The sequence below is a fragment of the Peromyscus californicus genome, unplaced genomic scaffold (genome assembly GCF_007827085.1).
Source record: "Peromyscus californicus insignis strain IS unplaced genomic scaffold, ASM782708v3 Scaffold_17__1_contigs__length_78620276, whole genome shotgun sequence".
Classification (NCBI taxonomy): domain Eukaryota; kingdom Metazoa; phylum Chordata; class Mammalia; order Rodentia; family Cricetidae; genus Peromyscus; species Peromyscus californicus.
The window spans coordinates 27878334-27886691 of record NW_026294469.1 but is presented as its reverse complement, the minus strand read 5'-3'; positions in this window follow the sequence as shown (position 1 = coordinate 27886691).

Genomic DNA, 8358 nt, shown 5'->3' with positions numbered 1-8358 from the left:
GTCAGCTGAGAGGGGCGGATGCCGGCGTGGGGAGGGCTCTGCGCAGCCGCCGTGAGCTGGCTCCTGGGCGCCCTCCACAGGCCGCGGACAGCGCTGCAGGCGCCGCCACCGACCGTGCCCGCAAGCTTCAAATACTCCGAATTTGGTACAAAAGCAGGTTCTGACCCGCGAATTCGAGTTTTTACCAATCCCTAGACGTGAACCTGAAGTGACGGTCTACCTAGGGGCAGAGATTCCCTTAACAATCAATCCCAGATCTGCCCCTTGAGGTGAATGGCTACATCCATCTTCCTATCTAAGAATTCATTAACTCACTGTGCATATGATCATAGTTACTACCGTGTTTGTTGAGCAGTTACAGGCTTCAAACCATATGTACATTTTCCCGCTCTTTACCAAACCTTATGGTTTGGGTTCTGTTTGCTAGTCTCATTTCACAAAGAAAATTGAAACTCAGGTTCAATAAGTTACCAAAAGCCACATGATTATTGACATTTAAAATTACATGCCTCCTACCTCACAGCATAATGCAAACATTAACTAAAACGCACCGAAGATTTAAATGTGAGAGGCAAAACTATAAAACTCTAGGACGAAATATAATGGGGAGGAGATCTTCAAGAACTCAAAGAAGGCAATAGTTTATATATATATAACATATATATATATATATATATATGAAACAGATAAATTGGATGTATCAAAATTAGAAACATTTGTGCTTTAATGAACGCTAGTAAGGAAGTGAAAAGACAGCCCACTCTATAGAAAATGTTTTCAAATTATACGTCTAATTAAGATGGATCACCTGGCCGGGCGGTGGTGGCGCACGCCTTTAATCCCAGCACTCGGGAGGCAGAGCCAGGCGGATCTCTGTGAGTTCGAGGCCAGCCTGGACTACCAAGTGAGTTCCAGGAAAGGCGCAAAGCTACACAGAGAAACCCTGTCTCGAAAAACCAAAAAAAAAAAAAAAAAAAAAAAAAAAAAAAAGATGTATCACCTAAAATGTATAACTCTTGTGAGCCCAAGTACGGTGGTACACATCTCTAATCCCAGCCCTGGGGAGACTAATGCAGGATGATTGAGTGTCCTAGGCCAGCTTGGGCTACACGAGGAAACACTGTCAAACTTAGTCGGACCAAAGCAAATAAAAAGAATTGATGGGGCCGGGCGGTGGTGGCGCATGCCTTTAATCCCAGCACTCGGGAGGCAGAGCCAGGCAGATCTCTGTGAGTTCGAGGCCAGCCTGGGCTACCAAGTGAGTTCCAGGAAAAGGCACAAAGCTACACAGAGAAACCCTGTCTCGAAAAACCAAAAAAAAAAAAAAAAAAAACAAAACAAAAAAAACAAAAACAAAAACAAAAAAAAGAATTGATGGGAATATAGATAAATAAATGGGAGCTTTCACACGCTGACGATTGGAATGAAAGATAATACAGCCACTGTGGGAAAGTCTGGCTGGTCCTCAGAAAAGTTAAATATAGGATTACAATAATACTCAGCAATTCTACTCCTAGGTATAATACTTAGGAAAACTAAAAAAAAAAAAAAAACCAATTATGTTTGCATAAACACTTGATCATAAATGTTCATAGCAGCGATATATATATAAGAAGCAAAAAGTAAAAATCAAAACTCTATCAATGGAATATTATTCAGCAATTAAAAATAATATGCTGATACATGCTCCAACACGGATGAACCTGGAAAACATTAAGCCAAGTGAAAGAAGTCAGATCTAAAAGGCCACATTTTATATTTCCCCACTTATCTGAAAAGTCCATAGAAAGCAAAGTGGTAGCAAGTAAGTCAGAGGTTAGCCGGAGAGTCTGGGATGTAACGATTAACGGACATTTTTTGAGGATGTGAACAATGTAGCATTAGCAGTGGCCATTGCACAACTTGGTGGATGTATTAGAACACCACCAGTTGTATATTTTTTAGAGGGTTATTTTAGTACAGGTGAATTATATCTTAAACATAGCATTGTTCCTGACATTTAAACAGAACACAGAAATGTTGCTCTACTCCTGAGAACCATCAAGCTGATGTGCTTCTAATGATCTAATAAGCTCCTATGCTCTCATCCTGTATCTCCCCCCCAGCCCCCCAAAAAAGTAGGTTACAGATCTCCCAAGCATGGAGAATTCTGCAGGTCTTATTCAAGTGAAATTCCCTGGAATAGATGCCAAATGAGATACATACCCCTTTAAAGCTTCAAAGGGATGGGGGAGGGACCTCCAATGAGACAAATACCTCAAGGTCTCTCAGATGTAAAGAGCAAAGCGGTTCAAGAATGAGCTCAAGAGTCTCAAAGTTGGAGCAGGGGATGGATTGTGACATCATACCGTGACCTCACACCAAGGGTCAGAGCACCATGAGGGAGTATTTCAAAGCAGGCTCAGTGATTCGGTAGAAGTTAAAAGCAGATTAAAGATTTAGAGTATAGTTTTGAGAAACAGATTGGAGAGAGTTTTTTTTAATAAATTTTGTCATTAGACTCCATGAAAATAGCAGGCTTTTCTCTCTTTGGTTTCGGCTGCCTGGTTAGTTTTTCAGATTGAACTTTTCCCTTGTGTCCAACTCGCCACTCTATTAAGCATTTTATATGCACTACCTCATTTAAAAGCCCAGGACCCCGTGACTTAGGTAATTTTGTCTCCCTATTTTGTAAAGGAAGAAATCGTGTTAGTAGGATGAAGTGATCTTTCCAGCACTGTTATGTGATGCAGCCAGGAGGAGGGCAGATTCCTCGTGGTCTGACTCCTGTAACCTGTGAGAGAATTAGAATTTGCTGCAGTAAATAATGCAGAGGAAGAAGTATTTCTGGTCCAAAGTTGTGAAATAGAAGGCCCTTATAGAAGTTAGTTTCAAACTCAATGACACAACGAAGCCAGGCATGGTGGCATGGTGGCACATGCCTGTAGTCTCAGCATTTAGGAGGCTCAGGCAAGAGGCTTGCTATGAGTTTGAGGCTAGCTTGGGCTACACAGTGAAGTGAATCTCAGTTTGTCTAGGCTAAGATCTTATCTTCAATATATATATCTTCAATATATATAAAGATTTAAGGCATAGTGATAGGTAAGAATAAGAATTCCAAGAGTGGCCAGGCAGCAGTGGTGCACGCCTTTAATCCCACCACTGGGAAGGCAGAGCCAGGCAAATCTCTGTGAGTTCGAGGCCAGCCTGGTCTACAGAGTGAGATCCAGGACAGGCACCAAAACTACGCAGAGAAACCCTGTCTCGAAGGAAAAAAAAAAATTCCAAGAGTGGAAGAGACAAACTCCATCCTGAGGGGCCCAGGCTGTCAGAGAATAGACTGTGTGAGCTATCTCAGAAGAGTAGACCCCAGGCCACGAGCAGAGAGCGGGCATGAGTCACACAGGGGGACGGTTACTACACAGGTTACAAGTCAGCAGGCCTTCCACCAGGCCCCACACTTTCATTACGTTCCAGTAGACATTCAGAAACTCACTTCTGCACACAGCCTTCTTTCCAGGGGCCACCATTCATTCACAAGCATCCCTCAACCAGGCCCTTCACACTTAGACAACAAGGGTATGGAAAGGAAAGTTCCGCCCAGCCCCAGAAGACTGGATGCTGCTGAGGCCTGCCCAGCACAGAAGTACCACTGACATTTGAATTTTGAATTTTTTCCAGTTCTGGGCATTGAACCCGGGGACTTACATATAGTAGGCCAGCATTCTATCACTGCGCTATCCTACTGGGGTGGTTTAAATAAGAAATATCCCCCATGGTTCCAGGCATTTGACACTTGGTCGCCGGTTGGTGGCACAGTTTGTTTGGGGACGTTTAGGAGGTAGCCTGACTGCAGGAAGTGTGTCACTGGGGGGCGGGCTTTAAAGCGCCTTGTCTGTTTTCAGTTTGTCATCTCTGACTCCTACTCGTCCGCCGCACAAGATGTAAGCTCCCAGGCTCCTGCTCCTACCACTGTGCCTGCCGCTTGCTGCCAAGCTCCCAGACAGCATGGCCTCTCCTTCCTCTGAGATGGGAAGCCTAAGTTGTAAGTTGCCTTGGTCATGGAGTTTCATCACAGCGATAGAAAGTAACTGAAGATAGGCATTAGTGCCAGATAGGTGGCTGTTGCTGGTTTTCGTTTAGTTTTGCTGCTGTAAGCAGAGTGTAATGGGCTGTTCTGGGGTCTTGGAAGGGAGAGTTGAGAACAATGGGGACTGTAGAGGCAGGCTCAGCTCAAGAGATTGCAGAGGGAATGTTAGCAGCTGGACTAGAGGCCATTCCTGTGATAGTTTAACAAGGAATGCGGCTGTCTCCTGCGATTGTCCTAAGAACTTGCCTGAGGCTAAACTAAATAGCAATGGGTTAATTTCTTTGATGGAGGCAAGTTCAAGACAGTATAATATTGAATCTGTGGTATGGGTATTATTAATGACTGTTCTACAGGTCTACGATAAAAAAAGAGGAAGTGAGGCAGAGAGAAATACAAAATGTACAGTTTGGAGGGAAAGAGAATACCAGGAGATAATGTTACAGCCAAGGCTTCTGCCGAAAGAGGTAAAGAGATTAGGCAAGGCCTCAAGCTCTGTACTGGAAAAAAAGGGGTGGTTGCCTCAGGGCGAGACCACACACAACTGAAAAAAGAATTTAGGTTCTTGCAAAAAAAAACCCAAAACCTAAGTTGTTTTTTGTTCCTAAACATAGCTGACTAAAAGCTCTGCCCATGTGATTCAAAGGGGGTAAGGTCCATCCAATCTGGCAGCTGACCTTGGCAATGTCATCAATGTGGTAGTGGCTTTAGAGACACAAAGGATGCAAGAGTGAAGGTGTTGTGTCTTCCCACAGCAATAGGAAGTGAATGAAGACACCCAGTGGCCATCATCATTGACCCTTGGTGGTCACTTGTCACTGTGTATTTGCTTACTATGTCGATCTTACGGGAATCCGAAAACTTGATGGTTATTTACTTTTTTAAATGTAGGTTTCATCCTAAAAATGAAATAAAGCAAGCAAATGATAAGTAGAAGTATGCAAATAACTCTGTTATGAATAATTGACAGAATCCTAACGGTGCACTAGGTTAACCTAACCAAGCATGCTGGAAGTGCTGTGTACTGACTGAGCTCACCATATAACAACCAACACATACTCATTGTCGTGATCATCGTCATCATCCTGGTTGTCACCATCCCTATTTTTTTATTTTAATTATGTGTGTGTGCATATGTGCACGTATATGCCCATAAGTACAGCGGTTCACTAAGGCCAGAGGTATTGGATCCCACTAGAACTGCAGTTACAGGTAATTAATTGTAAGACACCCCACGTGGATGCTGGGAGTCAAACTCAGGTCCTCTACAAGTACATTCTCCTAACCATTGAGACACCACTCCAGCCCTTCCAGCCCTGTTTTGAAGCTAAGGAATTGATCATGGAGAAGAAGGTCATTTGATGTGCCATTGTCTCTGACAGGGTAAATGACAGAGCCAAGCTATGAACCTGGACAGGAGGAGCCCTGAGCCCACGTCATTTTCCCCAGTGCCATGCTTAGAGCACCTCACACTTAACAAATAAGTGGTCAGTTGTGTGGATAAGGAAAACTAGTCAGATGGCTGGTATGACCAGCTTCCTGGATCAGTCCAAACAACCCCATGGGTCATCCAGCCAGGATGGTATAAAGACAGATCCCTGCAGAGGCTTCAGATGTCTGATAACGTGGAGTATTTCCTGTGCTTCTGATGCAAGGTAGAGTCTGATTGCAATAATAGGCACAGAATGATCGTGTTTATACTTGCAACCCGGCATTTTATTATTATTCCCCTGAACAAGAGTGAAAAGAGTTTTGTAACCCCAAGGTAACATGGTTCTGTGAGGAGGAAGGAGGGTGAGGTTTAGCAGCGGCTGCCATCATAAATCAGTGTGTGGCAGTCTCTCTCAGAGCTCCCGGGCTCAACTCCTAGCTGTCAGACACTTGTAAAGGGAAGCCCCGTGAGAATTTATGTAACGATGGGAAGGCTCATTTTCCCTCCTGCAAGAGCCTTTCTGGAGCAAGAAGAGGATTAGGCTGATTAGATTCTATACAAAGAAAAAAAATCCAAACCCAAGGTTCAGAGGGAGGGAGGATGTGGGTCAACTTGAGCTATTTCCCTTGCCCCCTAAAAATTGACCTTGTAAACAGAGAAGAACATGCTGAATTCCACCAAATAAATGGATGATTGGGTGACTGAATGATTTAATGACTGAGTGTGATCCAGGCTTCCTCTGGGCTGGTTCTTTCAGCCTGGGAACAGTTCGATCCCAGACTGACCCAGAAATGCTGAGTGCATAACCAGGCCAATTAACAACGTCAGCTTCTGAATATTCATGTGCAGATGATGCCACCAGTCAGTGCGTTTGGCTTTTGTGTTTACTGATACATTTTCAAATTCACTGTGTAGACCAAAATTGTGGGGTGTTGGGGGATGGGAAGAAACTTGTGCTGAAGTGAATATTATTTCTGGGCAGGGCTGTCGGGTAAAAATACTTAGAGCAAAAATGTATTCGTTGTTTATCTGAAATTCAGATCTAACTGGGCATCCTATATTTTTATATGCCAAATCTGGCGATCTGTTTCTGAGCCAATAATGCTCAGGAGAGGGTTGAGGACAGTAGCTGGGGACATCCTACACCTGGGAGCCATAAGGAAGGGAAGCCAAAGGTGGAGTCTAAGAAACTGAGAACTGTGCAGAATGTGGAGACAGAACCAGGTGACTACAAAGGTCAGGGAAGCAGAGAGACACAGGCATCAGGAGAGAAGGTGATCTGGAGGATGCCGGGGAAGGAAGCATCCTCATTTTCTGGTGAAGTTATAGAGCTGAGTGTAGGATTTGGCTTTATAAAGCTGCTGGTGCTTCTGAGAAACTCTACTCAGAGTTCCCAGTATGGCTGCGGGAGAGATCAGGTATATATCAGAATCACCTGCAGAGTATTAGAATTGAAGTCTAAAGCCAAGACTTGACAGATGAGGCAAGAAGACCGGGAGTTCAAGGCTAACCTAAGCTACTGAGATCCTGCCTTAAACAACACCACCACCACAAATAAACAAAAAACAGAATTGAAACAAGTAAATTAAGCCAGGTGGTAGTGGCCTACACCTTTAACACCTCCAGCACTCAGGAGGCAGAGGCAGGTGAATCTCTGAGTCCGAGGCCAGCCTGGTCTACGGAGTTAGTTCCAGGACAGCCAGGGCTACACAGAGAGATTCTGTCTCGAAAATCCAAAAAGGAAAAAGAAAATAAACAAGTAAATTAGTGCCTTTCTCCTCTGAAGATTGGTGCGTGTGTGTGTGTGTGTGTGTGTGTGTGTGTGTGTGTGTGTGTGTGAGAGAGAGAGAGAGAGAGAGAGGATTGAAAACACCATCAATCTATTTTTGCATTTTCCATGAAAATCATGAAGAGGTCCATAGTTGGCCATAACTTCGTCAAATGTCCGACTCACCTTCCATTCCCTCGACGGCCTGTTTTTTTCTGCAGCGACGTTTGACAGTAACTTCAAGTTTTGTTGCTATTTTTTCATCCTATTGTGTAGATCGACAGAGTCTCTCCAGAAAGGGGATCCAAGTAATCTGAAAGTAGAGGCCTGCGAGAAGGAGTGACAATTGAGCTAAACATTGAAGAGTCAACCTTGGCAGCCTGGGAAAGGAGAAATTTGAATTTTCTTACCCTGCCTCTGGCATTTCACAAGCTTCCAAGTCATCCCGTGTGCAGTCCCCTTTGAGGACCTACCACTCTTTTCTAAGACAGAACACCTTTTCATTTCTTGAAAAGTCCTACATCTTGGCAAGTTTCTCCTTGCAAAGTCCATTTTCCTTTCTGTACTTGTCTAGAAAGAGATGCCACGGTGTGAGATTTGACATTTGTCACCTGTCCTAGTAAAGCCCTTAAAGTGCCATGCCAAGATCACGTGACCCAGAATAACTAGTTGAGTCTCCGAGTCAAGACTCCTGGCTCTCACTTCAGCAAGGTCTGGCTCTTAAAGGAGGGTGACCTTGGATGGTCCAGCCACCTTCAAGAGTGGAATGATGCTCAGGGCAGCGCTTCTAGGCCTCCTTGGAGCTGTCTTAGTGGGCAGGCTCAGGAGAGCCAATCCAGAAGGCCAAGTCAGGACGTCTATACTGAGTGGGTAGGCTTAGCCTTTATCTAGCTGTACTGTCTGTCAATGGCCCCCAAGAGACACACTACATCTTACTAGTCTGAGCCCTGGAGGTTCCCGGTGCTCTAAAAAGAGTCACTGGTTCTCACCCTTCTCATTTTACCCCTCAGCTCCTTGCTATGCCCAAGGAGTCACCTCAAGGCTCGGGGGTGAGCAAAGATGTCAAGCAGCAGTCCTAATCTACCGCTCGCT